The 16452-nt window shown below is 39.3% G+C and overlaps 1 protein-coding gene across 9 annotated transcripts in view; it reads left to right on the forward strand.

Annotated features, from left to right (window-relative positions):
- The window catches only part of Rabgap1l (RAB GTPase activating protein 1-like), a 598504-nt gene that overhangs the window by 513704 nt on the left and 68348 nt on the right, over positions 1-16452 (forward strand). The window lies entirely within an intron of this gene.

Below are 16452 nucleotides of genomic sequence, written 5' to 3' on the forward strand. Positions count from 1 at the left end.
TGCAATAAGGAAAAAGGGTTCAATCCATAGTTTGATTCATAAAAGAGTTATAGCAACCAGATGCAGTCTGTCAACCTGTTTTGCTACTGATTTGAGACATCTATAAAATAGGGAAATTTGGCTACTAGTCATTTAACAATATTAAGAGAATTAATTTTTATGTAATAATGATATAGGGGAAAGGAACTCTCAGCCTGCTAGATGTCCAGTGAGAGTTTGTGTTCTCTAAAATTAAAGAATGATTTCTAAGAACAACAGAGGTTAAGAGCAGAATATATTAATTAGGAAAGGAAAGCTTCTGTTCCAGAGAGAGACAGAAGGGGTCCAGAGTGGGCTGCTGAGGAACCTGCCTTTTCAAGAGATTTTTATAGAGCAAAACCATGAGGTGAGGTGGGTCCAAGTTAGAAAAAATGGGAAATCACAAGGTGGGCGTGAGGTGGGGCAAAACTATGGTCAACCAGTAAGGTTACAAGTGTAATTGCTCAGGTAATCATGATTAAGTGGGGATCAAATGGGGAAGCAAGTCACACTGCAAGGGGGCAGGAAACAACAAGGGCTTTTCCTGGCGTGGTTGGGTCAGTGGCTCTTCCTAGCTTTCTCAAGGTGGTAGATACCTATTTAGAATATCAATCACTGTTGTTTATCCGGAGGGGAAGTATATGGGTGCCTCCCTTTCATCTTTTGTCTTGAGGTCTGGGGCTCAACACGCGTACTTCCTTCACAGGTACAATGTATCCTGTCTTCTGTACTGGCTCTTTTGAGGACCCAGCCATGTCTAACTGCCCACAATATTTCTACCTAACTTAGCTGCCTATAACAATAATATTATGATTGTTTCTTGAAAGGGTGGCCTAGAGGTGTGTATTGAATATTTACAGATGAAATATTGGCAATAAGAAGGACCTAGTTGTGGGTTTGGTAGTGATGTGTTGGTAATTGTTGAAATGAGATTCAAATAGGGATTCATTATATTCTATTTTTTCTTAGTACTAGGGATCAAACTCAGGGGGCTTTGACACAGTTGTACTCCCAGCCCTTTTATTTTTTTAGGTTTTGAGACCTGGTCTCCCCAACTGGACTAGGTTGGCATTGCATTTGAGATCCCCCTAGCTCATCTTCCCAGAGCAAGTGGGATTTCATGCATGTGCCACCACACCCAGCTTGTATACCGAACTTTTGAATAGTCTTAATAGTGGTGCTGAGCCTATGGCATGCATGGTGCGGCAAGCTGTTTGTAACACTGAAAGCGCCGAAAGGTTCACCATCGCTGGTTTTGGTGTCAAAGTGTTTAGTTATATAACTTTCTAAGAAATTCCTATATCAGGGCTGGGAATATGGCTCAGTGGCATAAACGCCTGCCTGACAAGCACAAGGTCGTAAGTTCGATCCCCAGTACCGCAAAAAAAAGTTTCTTTAGGGCTGGGGATTTAGCTCAGCGGCACAGCGCCTGCCTGGCAAGTGTAAGATCGTGAGTTGGATTCCTGGTAATGGGAAAAAAAAAAAGATGAATAAGACAGAGCTTTGGGCTGGGGATTTAGCTCAGCAGCACAGTGCCTGCCTGGCAAACGCGAGGTCGTGAGTTCGATTCCCGGTACCGGAAAAAAAAGAAAAAAGAAATTCCTTTATCAGATTTGAAATTTAAAATAGTCTTTTGGAGGTGATAATTGGTTTTGGTTCATCTGGAAAATAGTAAAATGCTTTTTTTTTTTTTTTTTTTGAGACGGTATCTCACTGTAGTTCAGGCTGGCCTTGAACTCACTATGTAGCCCAGACTGGCCTCAAATTCGTGGTAATCCTTCTGCCTCAGCCTCCCGAGTGTTGGGATTACAGACATGATCACCATGCCCAGCTTTATCATTTACTTTCGGTTTTATATTGAATTGCATATTGAATGTTTTGCTTTGTTTGAGATGAGCTCTTCAAATCGTATGAAAGTACTATAATTTTTACTTTTCCATAATATAAAATTGACCATTTCTCATTCTGAGTTTTTCTGCACTTTGCAGCAAATTATGCTCTTGCTAATTTAATAAATACTTTTTAGGTTTAGGATTATTATTCTGAAGGGCATTTAGAGGCTTAGGACGGAATAATTAAATATTTTTTGTAATTAAATATTATTTTATAATGGGAAGTATTTTGATTTCTTGAATGGTAAAAATCCCATTAAGCACAATGGTTCTTAGATGAAGTTCTTTTTTTATGGACACATTTTGGTTCAAAAGTAGCCTTGTGGCTTCTAATGTTTTTGGTGAAGAACGTTAGAAAAAATATGTTGCTGGCTGTTACAAACGTGAGACTGAAAGAAAATTTTGACTTACCAGTACCTGTTATTGTTGTATAGTCAAGATTTGCACCCATTCGTCTGTTTAATTGTGTAAAGGATGATCATGAACCACTAAGATGATTTCAGAAATCTTTCCATTCATTCTTTGAAAAATACAACCACACCCCACTGATACCCTAAAAATGAAAGAATATACAACTGAGTATGGTGGTACACACCTGTAACTCAGGAGCCTAATGCAGGATCATGAATTCAAGGCTAGCCTGGGCTATATAATAACACTTTTTGTTAAAGAAATTTTTAGCCAGGCGTGGTGGTACATACCTGTACTCCCAGCACTCGGGAGGCCGAGGTAGGAGGATTCCCATGAGTTTGAGGCCAGCCTGAACTACCTAGTGGAACCCCCTCTCAACAAGCAAAAAGAAAAAAATAAAGGAAAAAAGGTAGAGAGATTACCATCCCACATCCATACAAGAAAGATCTTTACCCTGCTAGCAGCACTCACACAAGAATCTCTTGAGAACAGATGAGGGCCTGAAACCTCTGAAGTTTCCTCACATCTGTCTGTGTCCAACTAGAATGGCCAGCTTTCTTCTCTACTTCCACTGCCATTTGCAGCCACTTTAATACCTGACTGGTGTAAGTAAAAGGGAAAGATTGCACCTTCACATTTACTGAGCTTCAAAGGAGGCTTTTCATGTATATTTAAATTTAAAATGTGTGTTTTAATGTGTAAACAATGACCAGCCTAATTACAAGTGTGCACTGTGGTAGTGTTCAGGTTAAATGTCAATTTATATTGTGTTAAATTATTTCAACTTTTTAATCTATAAAGTGCCTATGAAAGGGACGTTGCTTTTGCGTAGATGTCAGTAAGGGCCAGTGTGTAGTATTACAAGCGTTTTTGGGTGAATACAGGTGCTGGTCGCCAGTAGAATGCCCCGCCCTTCAAAGACCTCTCACAGTGGTGTGAGAGAGGCAAAATCAATATTCATGAGGGCGTTCTTTGCTATTTTAGGGTTAGGACTAAGTGGAGAATAGTTATCGCTGATTGAGCATTGTGGAAGAAGCCCCCCAGAGCTGTTCAAGCTCAGAGTTTCAGCTTTGAGGCCTTACAGGGTGCTGGCAGCTGGAGGAAGAAGGTGGGGCCCTTCTGACATGGGCACAGCTGCAAAAAGAGTGGGAGACTGACACATGTTTAGGGGGCTTTGAAGTTACCTGATCTTCAGTTCAAGTTTGGGGTCTGCTACTTTACAGGAAATTACTTGGTTTCTCTAAGCCTCAGTTTCCTCTTGTGAAAAATAAGGAACATAATAGTACTTCCTCAGTGGATCGCTGTGAGCATTAAATAAGAGCACTTTGGGGGCTGGGGATATAGCTCTGCGGCACACGTGCCTGCCTGGCAAGCACAAGGTCCTGAGTTCAATTCCCAGTACCGAAAACAAACAAACAAAAAAGACCAAAAAAAGAGCGCTTGTAAAGTACTTTGCACAGTTAGAGGGGTTGCTGTTTGTCTCCCTTTCTAATAAGGGAAGGACTGTTCTGTTGGAGGAGGTCTGCAGGAAGGAGTGGAATGAGCAGATAAGGCACCATAGCCATGTGGCAGATGGAAGGGGGAGGAAAAGAGAAAATGGACCAGTTGGGTCATCCTGATGAATTACTCTACCTGATGAGAGAATCACTGTCAGCATACCAGTCTACAGGAAACTTGAAGCCTTCTGCCCTGAAGATGGTGCAAAATATCTTAGGCTTCAACTCGTCAGGATGGGGCAGGGCGAGGTAGAACCAACAGGAGGGAGTGTGTGTCAGCCAAACCATCTGCTGAGCAGATGGGATCAATTACATCAGCACTGAGCTGGCAGTAATGCACAGGTGAGGACCACACTGGTCATGAGGGAAAATTTCTGAAAGGCATTAGAACAGTGCAGGTGGAAAGAGTTGAAAGGTGTCTGGCCTTAGACGCTTGACAGTGCCAGTGTGAGTGGAGAAGTCTGTATCTGTTGAGTAGTTGTAGTGATGGATTCAGTTATAGTACTTAGGAAGAAACAATTCTACAGTTTATGGGAAAAGTAAGTGACATACATTGAAAATTACTGTAGAGCTTCTCATCTTACGGAGATGGAAAGATTACTGTGGTGGTAACTTGAATGGGAAGGGTAGATATCAAGAGTATAATGGAGAAGAGATAAACTTTTTCGGCTTTCCCTTGTTCTGCATCTAGATATTTGAAGTCCCAGTGTCTCTGTAAGAAAATTGATCAGTCAGTAGGACACTGATCAATTTTCAAGCACCCTTTAACAAAGGCTGCTTAACCAGATAACACATGGCTATACTATGTTGGCAGTGGACTGATATTTTTAACTGACAGATACTAAAATAGCACCACTGTGCCAGCAAAGGTGAGGAGCTCTTGCTCAGAGCAATGGTCTGTGTGTTCTATAAATGGGAGATGAGGGTAAGCATTCTGTAATTACTTCCTCCTTATCTGTTTGGCATGTAAATTTCATCAAGGAAGTCAAATTTTTTTTAAAAAAAAGAAAAAGCCGTCCCATATGCTAGACATGGAGACAATAGAATCAGTACAGATATTTCTAAATTATAGATATACATTGTGAATATTTTGGCATGGTTTTATCAAGTCATCTTAGGCCAAGGAACCAAATCTCTCATTTGATTTATCAGTTCTGATGAGTTCTGATTCTTATGATTGCAAGTAATAAAATTTTGTGCTATGTTCAATAAGAAAGAATTTATCATGTGGAGCCAGGGTGTGTTCCTTTAAGTGCAAGGGCTTTCAGCTTTCAAAGGCTTTTAGCGAAGGAGCAAATGCAGTGCTGCTCTGCCGCCAGCAGTGGTATTCTCCTGCCACTCCCTTGTCATCTAGTCCTCCTTTTGCATTTACTTTATTTACCTCTCTGTCCCTGAGTTCTTCACATCCTCATTCTCACGGCAGAATGTTGCCACCACACACCACCCAGCTTTACGGTTCTGCTTGAAAACAGAGTTCTGTTGCCACCCTTGAATCACAACTCCAGCTTCCTTTGGAGAAAATCCCATTGAACGGTGTTAGGTGACTTGTGGCGGTGGAGAGCAGACCTCCATGAGTGCAGGCTTTGGGTCAAATCCTGTCTCACCCCACTTAGCTCTGCAAGTACAGGCAGGTTGACCCCCTTGGGCCTGTATTACTCTCATACATAAAATGAATCACGTTAGTACCTACTGTGTAAGAGTATCAGGAGAATTAAATCAGCGTATGGAAAAACTTTAAAATGCCTCACACACTGAAGCATGAAGGTATTAGTTATTATTTTAACTGATGTTTCCTTCTCAGTATGCTGCTATGGGGCAAGCACCACACTAACCCTAATCCTGCCCCAATTTAAAATCTTGAAATAAAAGATTAACTTGTAGCAAGACTTTATAAATAAGTTCACCATCCAAAAAGTAGGTTATTTTGCTGCTGTAATACGTAATTATTAGGGGCTGGGGTTTTAGCTCAGTGGCACAGTGCCTGCTTGGCAAGCGTGAGGTCGTGAGTTCGATTCCTGGTACCGGAAAAAAAACAAACAAAAAGAAACCAAAAAACCCCCAACAACGTAATTATTAAGCCAGCTACTACTACCATAGAATTGCACTTCAGATGTTGAGAAAAAGTCTCCCTACTTGATAGTAGGGATGGGGTTTATTTGTAAGTCAATTCAAAATATCTTTTAATAGAACAGTTGACATAAAACATATAATAAATTAATTTTAATCAGTATTTCATAAAAATTACAGCTTGTCTACAGTAGTTGAAAATATTATTTTAGGGTTTTTGTATTATTTTATTTTAGCCACCCACATTTATATTTAATTTAATAATAAACCAAAAATATTCACCGATCTGCTACTCTCAGCAAGGGGAATCAAGGTAAACAGGAAATATATGATAGCTGTTGAGAGTCTTATAGTAAGTAAAGATAAGACACAAGCATTAGCTAGCGGTAGCACTAAATGAGGTAATGGTAAGTGCTGTGCAAAAAATTAAAATGAACTGCTGTAGTCAAATTAATCAAGTGATTAGATGGAGGCTTTGTATTGGGTAATCAGTGAGGGCCCTACTGATGCCATTTAAGATCTTAACGACACCCTCAGAAAAACTAGGAAAAAATTATCTTAGGCAGAGGAAACCTCTAAGAGAGCCCCCAAAGAGGGTGGAGCTGGATACCTTGGCAGAACAGAGAAGGAATGTGGTCAGAGCACCATGAACCAGCGTCAGATTGATACGAAATGGGATTAGGGAAGACTTTGACGTAGGGCTTTGCAAGCCACAGAAGTACTTCAGGTTTTATTACTTACATGGTGTCATTATATTTTAAAAAGCTGGTGAATCAGAATCTAGGTATGGTTAGCAGAAATTTAAAACAATGATTAAATTACTAGAGAAGGCAGTGTTATCTCAGAAACACACTGTGGTGCTCAAACTCAATATGAAATCAAATTGTAGGATTAAAACTTAATGCAAGTACTCTAACCTTGGCTATAAATACAATTCTCAAGAAAAATAAACAAAGAAAAGTAATGCTGTACCCCGAGGAATGCAATGCCCACAATAGGATTTCTAGCGGGCTGGAATATTGTAAAAGCCCTCATTTTTCTTTCTTTAAAAATGATCCTCTTTTATTTATTTATTTATTTATTTTTTTTGGTTTTTCTCCGGTACCGGGAACCGAACTCACGACCTTACGCTTGCCAGGCAAGTGCTTTGCCGCTGAGCTAAATCCCCAGCCCCTTAAAATGATCCTCTTTTAAATTGAAATTTATTTTTTAGCTGTTAAAAAGAACATAAAGCACATATTCATGGAACACCACATGATGTTTTGATACTGGTGTAATGTTTAAATCAGACAAAACATACCTATCTGCACAAACATAATTTCTTTGTGGTAAAAATATTAACATTACTTTCTTACAGCTTGTTAAAATATATATCACATTATTGTTCTCTAGAGTCATACTGCTGTACAAGAGGAAACCAGAACTTCTTTCTCGTAACTGTACCTTGGGATTCCTTGATCAACCTTTCTCCAACCCTCCCTACCTTCTAATCTCCCAACCTCTGATAAATACCATTCTCCTAGCAACTTTGATGAGCTCAACTTTTCTAGAGTCCACATGTGGAAATCATGCGGTGCTTGTCTTTCTTTACCTGGCATTTAGCTTGTCAATCTCCAGTTCCATCACAGGATTTTTTTTCTTTAAGAGGGTTGAGTAGTATTCCATTGTATGTTTATTCTGCATTTTCTTTATCCATTCATTAGTTGATGGACACTTACGTGAACTGTTCCTGGCTATTGTAAATAGTGCCTCACTGAACAAGGGAGTGCAAATGTCCCTTTGACATACCAATTTCATTTCCTTTGTCCTCCTGTCTCAGCTTCCCTCAGAGCTGGATTACAGCTGTGTGCCCTCATGCCTTAGCTAGTATCCCTTCTTTAACAAAAAGAGTAACACTTCTGAAATTCATCTGATTTGATTAACCTCTTATCCATAATCTCTGTGAGAGCAGAGCTGTTTTTATTTACCATTGTTTGTCTCCACAGCTTTGTGTGTATGGTACACGTTATATATATATGAATAATATTAGAAAACAATAAAGTGCTATGTAGGTGTAATCATGGGTCTATGCATGTTGTGATGGTTATGTTCCTAAACATACATGTATACCCTTAAAATGGTTATTTTAAAATCTTTTTGTCCTTACACCTATACATTAAAATCTTAAAAAACAGATTGCAGAGTCAGGTTAGAGTCTACCTGGCTACTTTGCTCTTAACTGTTGAAAAAAAAGTAATGGGGTGGTCATTAATGTATTCCATGGTCTATTTCATATGCCTGCCTCTTACGTTCATAACACCTTGTTAAGCCTTGAGAAACCTTCAGAGAGGTGACAGTCTGGTTTGAAAGGCAGCTGTGTAAACAGCTATTATGAGCCAGCGATGGGGCAGTACCAGAGATGTGTGTGGCACTGCCTGTCCTGTGTGCCCTTGCCGCCCGCTGCATCTTGGGCACTCCCTGCAATGGGATTTTCTGCCTGCTTTTCCAAGTTAGCACTTGAGGTTCATTTCCCTTGCAGGTTTTCACTTTCCCATTCTGCCTACCAGAGCACCTGGCACACAGGGTCGGCAGGCAGCATGGTTCTAGTGAGTGAAGGAATAATGGAGGAGTGATGGAGACCACCCTGAGTGAGCTACAGATCCATAAATTGGCTTTCTGTATTAAAGGTCTGAGTCTGTCGAAGGCCTGTGTGCCTTGCTTGTTGAGCCAGCAGTTGGCATGTGGAAACAAAAACTCCCTATGTCAGTGGTCTCAGTAGAGGTCTCTGTGACCTGTGATGCTGTGACATCTCAGAAGGCAAGACAGCATTTCAGCTGGGGACTCGCTGACTCTTGCACAAAATTCTATAGAAGTAAATATTAACCAGTGGGAAAAACAAGTTTCCCATTAATCCATGGCATGACGGTTTGTCTTTTACTAGACCTTGCTCGTGTCAGTGCCCTCCACTCCTGCTCCCAGGTCTCCCTACACAACCCTTGGAAAAGCTGTGTACCTTCAATAAAGAGTGAAAAGTTCAGAGATTCTTGGTCTTAGCCTGATAAGAGTTGTGATCTTGTGGACCCCCTTTGCATTCTAAGTTACTGCTTCTGTCTCTTTTATCCTTCGTCAGTCCCTGCGCTGGTGGTTGGTGTACTGATCAGCCACCAGTAGAGGAGGACTTGGGAACTGGTCAGATACTTTCATAGGGATGTGGACATTTAAAAAATATTTTTATTTTTAAACTCTTACACTTTAACTTTTTGAATAATACATTGACATGGTTTTAAAATTTCAACAAATACACAATGGTGTTCTGTGGTTTCCTGCCCATTTCTGTTATCCAGTAGTGTTATGAAGTATTTTACAGATACCATTCTAGAAATATTTTTGTACATCTACTAAGCAAATTTGCGTGTGTCTATCCCTTTCTTTTACAGCACATTTTTTGGTTTGGTGCTGGGGATCGAACCCATGGCCTCAGCATGCTAAGCATGTACTCTACCACTGAGCTACACCCCAGCCTTCTCTTACAGAACTTTTGATGTCCCATTCATTTTCCATGTTTTGTTTTTTCTCACTTAATGTGTGTTAGAGACTTTTCTGTGTCATTTGACAAAGAATGTCCTTGTTCATTTGAAAGCTGCATAGTATTTCACTGTCTGGATTTCTGTAAGTTTAACTAACTCTCAATATATAGATATAGGGGGCTGGGGATTTAGCTCAGCGGCAAAAGCACCGGCTTGGCAAGCGCAAGGTCGTGAGTTCGGTTCCCAGTACCGGAGAAAAACCAAAAAAAAAAAAAAATATATATATATATATAGATAGATAGATAGATAGATAGATATAGGTTGTTTCCAATATTTTGCTGCCATAATACTGCAATGAAAAGCTTTGTATATCATCATTTCATGAAAGTGTATATCTGTAGGTTAAATTTTTAAGAGTGGAATTGGGTTGAAGGATGCATGGATTTGATATTTTTTATAAATAGAGCCAAATTGTTCACCTTATATATTGAATTGATTAATTTATCCACCAGAATTTATACCAGTGCAAACTTTGGAGCATTATTCTAAAGGAAAAGCTTAAGAATATTTCTGGTTGTCACGGAGAGGGAAAGATGTTCTAGACAGAAGGATTAGCACTTTCAGAGGCACATGGGAGCGAGAGATAGCACATGTGGGGATTTCAGCTAGTTCCATCTGGCTAGAATGGGGTAAGACCAGGAAGGAGTGAGAGAGTAGGAGTTGGTCATGAAAAATTTTGAGAGTGATGCTAAGTAACTGATATTTTTAACTCTATAGAAGAAAGTTTTTAGTAGAGAAATGATTTAATATGTTTCATTAGTATATGTTACAAAAGTAATAGCCATTTTTATCTATTTATTTAAAGTGAAGCTTACTAAATTGGTCTATTCCTTAAAGATTCTTCTTGGAGTTTAGTGGGGGAATAAAATATGTTGATCGCTGAAGTTTTTGAAAATATATATAAATAAAAGCTAAAACACAGATAAAATACATAAATTTGTCATAAGCTAAGCATGTAAAGATAGTCTTCCACGCCAGTTAACTCCTGCTGCCGGTAAAGAAAATCACGTGTGTGTGTGTGTGTGTGTGTGTGTGTGTGTGTGTGTGTGTGTATGTATCGTGCATGTTAGAAAATACCAAAACTTCCTCACTTCTGACCTGTTTAAATCAAATTAGTAGGTGTCCAAAAGCAACTACTTGTTAAGAGATGTTCATGATTCCTTCTAAAAGAAAAGGGGGGAAAAAAAAGCAAAACTGATGCATATGCCAACCTAAATCACCACATAGTTGTTCCCATTGAGTATACAATGAAGGTCTTCTCAGGAGCCATTTTATTTTAACTGCCTTTAAGGGCCTTACAGTGTAACCCTGTTAGGCACATCCAACTCGTATGTGCCGCTTTTCCTTTCTGTAGCACTCACTAGCAGGTACTTTCCAACCTGGATCTCAACAGTTACAGCAACACAGAATGCCTCAAAGGATGGGAAGTTTCAAACAACTGACTCCACTGTTCATACTTCAGAAATCCTCTTCTGGAGTGATCCTACTGTTATTAATAGCCAAGTCTTCTGCTTGTAGTGTAGGGCCTGTTGGAACAGTTTGTGCCAAATTCTTCCTAGGCTGTTCTTTGGGTGTAGGAGTTAAAAATATGTCCAAGTCAATAATGCCCTTTGAACACATGCACCCTACTGCTTGAGAAGGTATCTTCAAATCATTCTCCATAGTTACATTCTAAGAATTATAATGGGGTAGGACGGGGTAGAGGAGAAGTCTTAGATGTATTTAGTGAGCTATCTACTAAAGTAGTCCAAGCTGATACATTGTGACAATTTTAATAATTTGGGATTCTGCGTCTGCAAGGCAATGGCAAAACTACACAATGTGTGGTAAGCATGAAGATTCAGGATAATTCCTCTAAATAGCTGCAGTGTGGCAAGAAGTGCTCTTACACTGCTCTCCAGCTTCTCATTGTTACCTTAATCCTTCATGTAAAAGGATCGTTTCTATTGCTACTGCCTAAAAGGTGTAAATTGCCTTCCCTCTTGGATGTAGGCTGCTCAGCTTCCTTCTTAAAGAGACAGGAAATACAGCTTCCATTTGAAGTGTTGGTGTCATCTGTAAATGTGTAGTGCAAGTTGTCAGTGACTTGAACTGTTCAGAGAGGATTGAGAAATAAGGTATGACACGTCACTCAGGATGGTTATACAGCAAGTAAATGCCTTCTGTGTTGAGAAGGGCGCAGAGGGAAGGATGAGAGAGAAAGCTGGAGAAGACCTGAATTGTTTTATCTAACCAAGAGGGGCATGACTGAATTGGCTGAAGTCCCCCAGTTTGTTTTTCACCTCAGGAAGAATTTCATCTCAGTACATGTGCTCACATTTCCTGATTATCGATAAGAAATGAAGCTGCCTCTGCATATGGGCTGTAAGAGAGGGCTGTTGAGCCTACACCCAGGTTGTTAAACAGACGGCTACCAAAGTCAGGACTTTTTCTCAACTCTTATCAGATGAAAACACAGCAGACATTCTGCCAAAGTTGGTCAAAGAAGTAAATAAAATAAATGAATGAAAACCATTCTGTTGAGTTCCTGGGTTTTTAAACTTCTTAAAAACTCTCAGTGGATTTGAGAAGAAAGTATTGAAAATACTCAAAGGCTGTATAGACTTGAAGTATCCCATAATGAAATGCTACTTGTTATTTCCCCCTAAATAAAAATCAGGGGGAAAACAGAAACAAAAGTGGAATGAAGACAGAGGGAATTATACCATCCAAGGTGAAGCAAAAACATTCAGCCTACTCCAACCTTTAATTTATATAGCATTTCCTTGTACACTGCATATATTTGACTATTATGTAGTCATGAGTTCATACCACAAATTTCATTCACCTCTGACCTGTTTAAATCAAACTAGTATGTGTCAGCTTGCTTAGAACTGGAGGAGCCTGGGCACACCTGTACCAGGTGAGTGTGATTATGAGACTTAATGATTGTGTGATAGGAGTGTTGCTGACATTGTACTGACCTGCCTTGCTCTGAGTGTCTCCACGGCCTTCTGGTGTGTAGAGTGTCTGTCTTGCTCAGCTGTTAGAGAATTTCCCATCTGACAGTGCAGTGTACTTGCCCGTCGCCTATGTTTGATATCCCTTCAAAGGGAAACAATTTCCTTTGAATTTCCTTTTTTGATTCTGTGCTTTCATATTAGGAGATGGACATAGAAAAGGGAAATTAGTATTCTCATAAACTGAGATGAAAAAGAATTGGGGGAACATAAAGGACAGAATCCATAAGTCTTACAGTGTGATAACCTGGGTTTTATCTTAACAGCAGTAACGTAAATGCAGAATAAAAAGAATAACACATGCATTTATTTAACCCTCACAACAACTTTATGAGGGAGGTACAGTTTTCTTAAGGTTTACTGTACATATGGGGAAAGTGAATCATGGATTAATCTTTCACAGTGCTGGAGAGCTACAAAATCAGGATTTGGGCACAGCCTCTCTGGCTGTGGGGCTGTATTCTTAATCATTCAAAGTGCTCAGCATTTGTGCTTTGTACTCACTCATTAGATGTTTCACTCAGTATTCCTTTGATTATATATGTATCCTTCTGATTATCAGAATCTGAATTTTTCTGTGCTTCATGGGTCTTAGGAAGGTGAAAAGTTAGATGTGAAACCTATAATTAGAGTTTCCTTAATTTTTGAAGCAGGGATCATAAAAATAAATGATTGCTTTGACGATGTTGGGGCCTCTTTCCAGGTTTTTATTCACTTTCTTTAAGGTGTTTGAAAAGTAAAGTGATCATGCTTTACCAAATTCCTAAAGTTCTGAGTTTAGCTTAGTGCCTAGAAAAGGAGGCTTGTTCTGTAGCAAATGTAGAGTGTATAGTATAGCATGAGTACAGTGTATTTTAGCAAAGATAATAAGCCTTTTAAAATGAAATGTTTATTATTTACTTTGTGCCTGATTATGTGTTAGTGTGAAAACTAAAAGCACAAAGTAAATTTGGTTTCTGCCTTCACAGGATTTCCAAGCTGGCAATCTATACTGAGAAACTCCTTTTAATATTAGATAGGCATTTTCCTGGGACACAGCCCCCCACAGTTCTGCTTTCTATTTGAGTATTACATGTTCTCTTTCAGTGTTCACTGATGGACTTTGAGATGTTAGACAGACCCAGAGTGCCAGGACTTGCATTGTCCTATTAAATTTTTACCACCTGAGATGGCAGATACCTGTATAGCTAGCAGGTGGGGAAACTAAAGGTGTAAGAAATTAAGGAACCTATCTAGGGTTTCAGAGCTAAGTGAGACAGCTGGGACTTATTCTAAATTCAGCCTCTGTCTCCAGTAGCTCTGTTTTTTCGCATTGTGTGCATTTTCTAAAGTAACTTATCTTACAAATTAGAGGTACAGAGGCCACAGTGCAATTTTTTCTTCCTGGAGAGTTTGGGAAACTCTTTATAGAATTCCCAGATATATATTCACGATAGGTATTCTTTAGAAGTCATTTGCCTGTACCTAAAGTTTCAGCACTCAGGCGTGCCACAGAAGTGGGTATAATTCCATTGTTGTTGTTCCATTAAAACTGGATTTATGGAATGTGCATCTAGTGAAACATAAGTGTTACACTAAGATCATAAGTACAATGTGTGAACATACTGAGAAACTCTCAGGCATTTACCTGTGACACAGATATCCCCCAATTCAGTTATCTGTCAGAATTGTCAGTGATGGACTTGGTAGTGTGGTAGTGCACTGGGGAAATAGAAACGTTCACAGTTTTGACCCTCAAAACAGTGAATTATAGGATGTGGGGAGAGATTTCTGAATAAATTAGTGTTATGGGTTGAGCATCCCCAATCCAAAAATATAAAATGCAGAATGCTCCGAAATCTAAAACTTTTTGAGCACTGACATGACACCACAAGTGGAAAATACCATGCCTGACCCGGAGAGAAGGGCAGCAGACAAAACACAGGTACACTGAAATACTCTATGATGTTACCTCCTGGCTGTTGTGTGTATGTGAAACATACCTGGATTTCATGTTTGGGCTTGGGTCCCATTCCAAAACTATCTCATTATGTGTATGCAGTTGTGATGGTTCATCTTGATGGTCACCTTAATTGGCTTGAGAGATTCCCTGAAGTTCACTAAAACACATTTTGAGTGTGTCTTGTGGAGCATGAGGGTGTGACCTTGGGGACTATGTGGGGTTCCTGGTCTCCTTTCTGGCTGCCTTGGTTGAACAGCTCTCCTCTGCCACACCCTTCTGCTAGGACGTTTCAGCCTTGGAGCCAGCCAACCATGGACTGAAACCTCAAACCTGAGCCAAAATAAATTTTTTCTCCTTTAAGTTGTGTATGTCAGGTATTTAATAGAACCAACACAACAGATACTCAAAAACCTGGCTGGGGGGTGGGGTGGGATCTGAAATCTGAAACAGAGGTCACAAGTATTTTGAACAGGGGAGACTCAACCTGTATTATGATGTAAAACTTTATAGTCCCAGGTAGGTGGATAAGAAATGGGTAAAAACAGTTTCTGTGGCTTGAGGTCTTTGGGCTGACATGATATTGAGAGAACTGTCTGCAGTCTTGGGCATGGTGGCATCTGGATATAGAGGCATATGAGGGAGAATGATTATGGGGTTAGGTTGGGAGGGGACTGCACTGTAAAACTTGTTCTGTTTCTAGGAAGTAACAAAGTTTGTAGTCATAAAAGATTTGCAAGCTTAAAAAGCTGAGCAGTTTCAAGTGCGTGGCATTTTTAAAAAGGCTCTAAGATAGGATATATAGGCAATAAGTATTTGATGGTTTCACTCAGATTCAGTTTGGATGGATGGTAAAAGGAAAGCTGTTACATTGGCTGAAGATTTATTTGCATTGGGCAGATCTCGGTTTAAAATTCCGTATCAAGTGAGAAACATTAGTGTTTCTTTGTTGAATAGTATTATTACTGACTAGTTATTTCAGAGTCTAATTATTTCATGAACCGTGTCTTAAGACAGGAAACCAAAGCCATTGTTTTTTGTTAGTCTTAAAACTACCTAATTAGAAGTTTGACCATCAAAGCAGTGAGTTATGAGTTCCATTTTTAAAATTCTGTAGTTTAATATCATCAGTGGTTAGATCCTTGCAAAATTTTTCTCTTCCTAATAATTTATTGAGGTGAAATTCACATAAAATTACCTGTTTTAAAGTGAGCAACTCGATATTCTTTTAGTGCATTCATAATGTTGTGCAACGACTACCTCTGTCTGGTTTTGAAACATTTACTTCACTCCAAGGTGGAACTTCTTACTTACTAAGAACTTTCTCCCTGTGTTTCCCATTTCTCTTTTCCCCTAATCCTGGCAACTCCTAGTCTACATTCTGTATCTATAGATTTATCTACTGTGGCTATCTCATATGTATGGTACCATACAATGAGTGACTATTGTGTTTTGCTTCTTTCACAAAGTGTGTTTGAGTTGTTCATCTGTGTTACAACATGTATTAGTACTTCATTCCTTTCCATTGCCGAGTAATAGCCCATTGTATGTACCTGCTGTACCATAGTTTGTTCACTTATTCTTCTGTTGATGGACATTAGACCATTTCCACCTTTCAGCTGTTGTGTATAATGATGTTATGAGCATCCATGTTCATATACACATGAATTAACACCACTGAATTGTATAACTAAAATGGTTAAAAAGGCGTTTTTGGTTAAAATGTTACACACATTTTATTACGATAAAAAGAAAACAAATCCATTACAAAATATCATTTTACATCCATTAGAAGGATAATACTGGTTTTCTTTTGGGTATATGCTTGGGAGTGGAATTTCAAGACCATGTGCTAATTCTGCATTTAACTTTCTGAGGAAGTATTGTCTTGATCTATTTGAGATGCTATAATAGAATGCCTTAGACCAGATAATTTATAAACAGAAATGTATTGCATATATTCTAGAGGCTCGGCAGCCTAGAATCAAGGTGCTAGCAGATTTAGTATCTGGTTAGAGCTCACTATCAGATGGTACTTCTGCTGTGTGAAAAGAGCAGCTCTCT

Source organism: Chinchilla lanigera, unplaced genomic scaffold (assembly GCF_000276665.1).
Source record: "Chinchilla lanigera isolate Chin_1 unplaced genomic scaffold, ChiLan1.0 scaffold00005, whole genome shotgun sequence".
Lineage (NCBI taxonomy): Eukaryota > Metazoa > Chordata > Mammalia > Rodentia > Chinchillidae > Chinchilla > Chinchilla lanigera.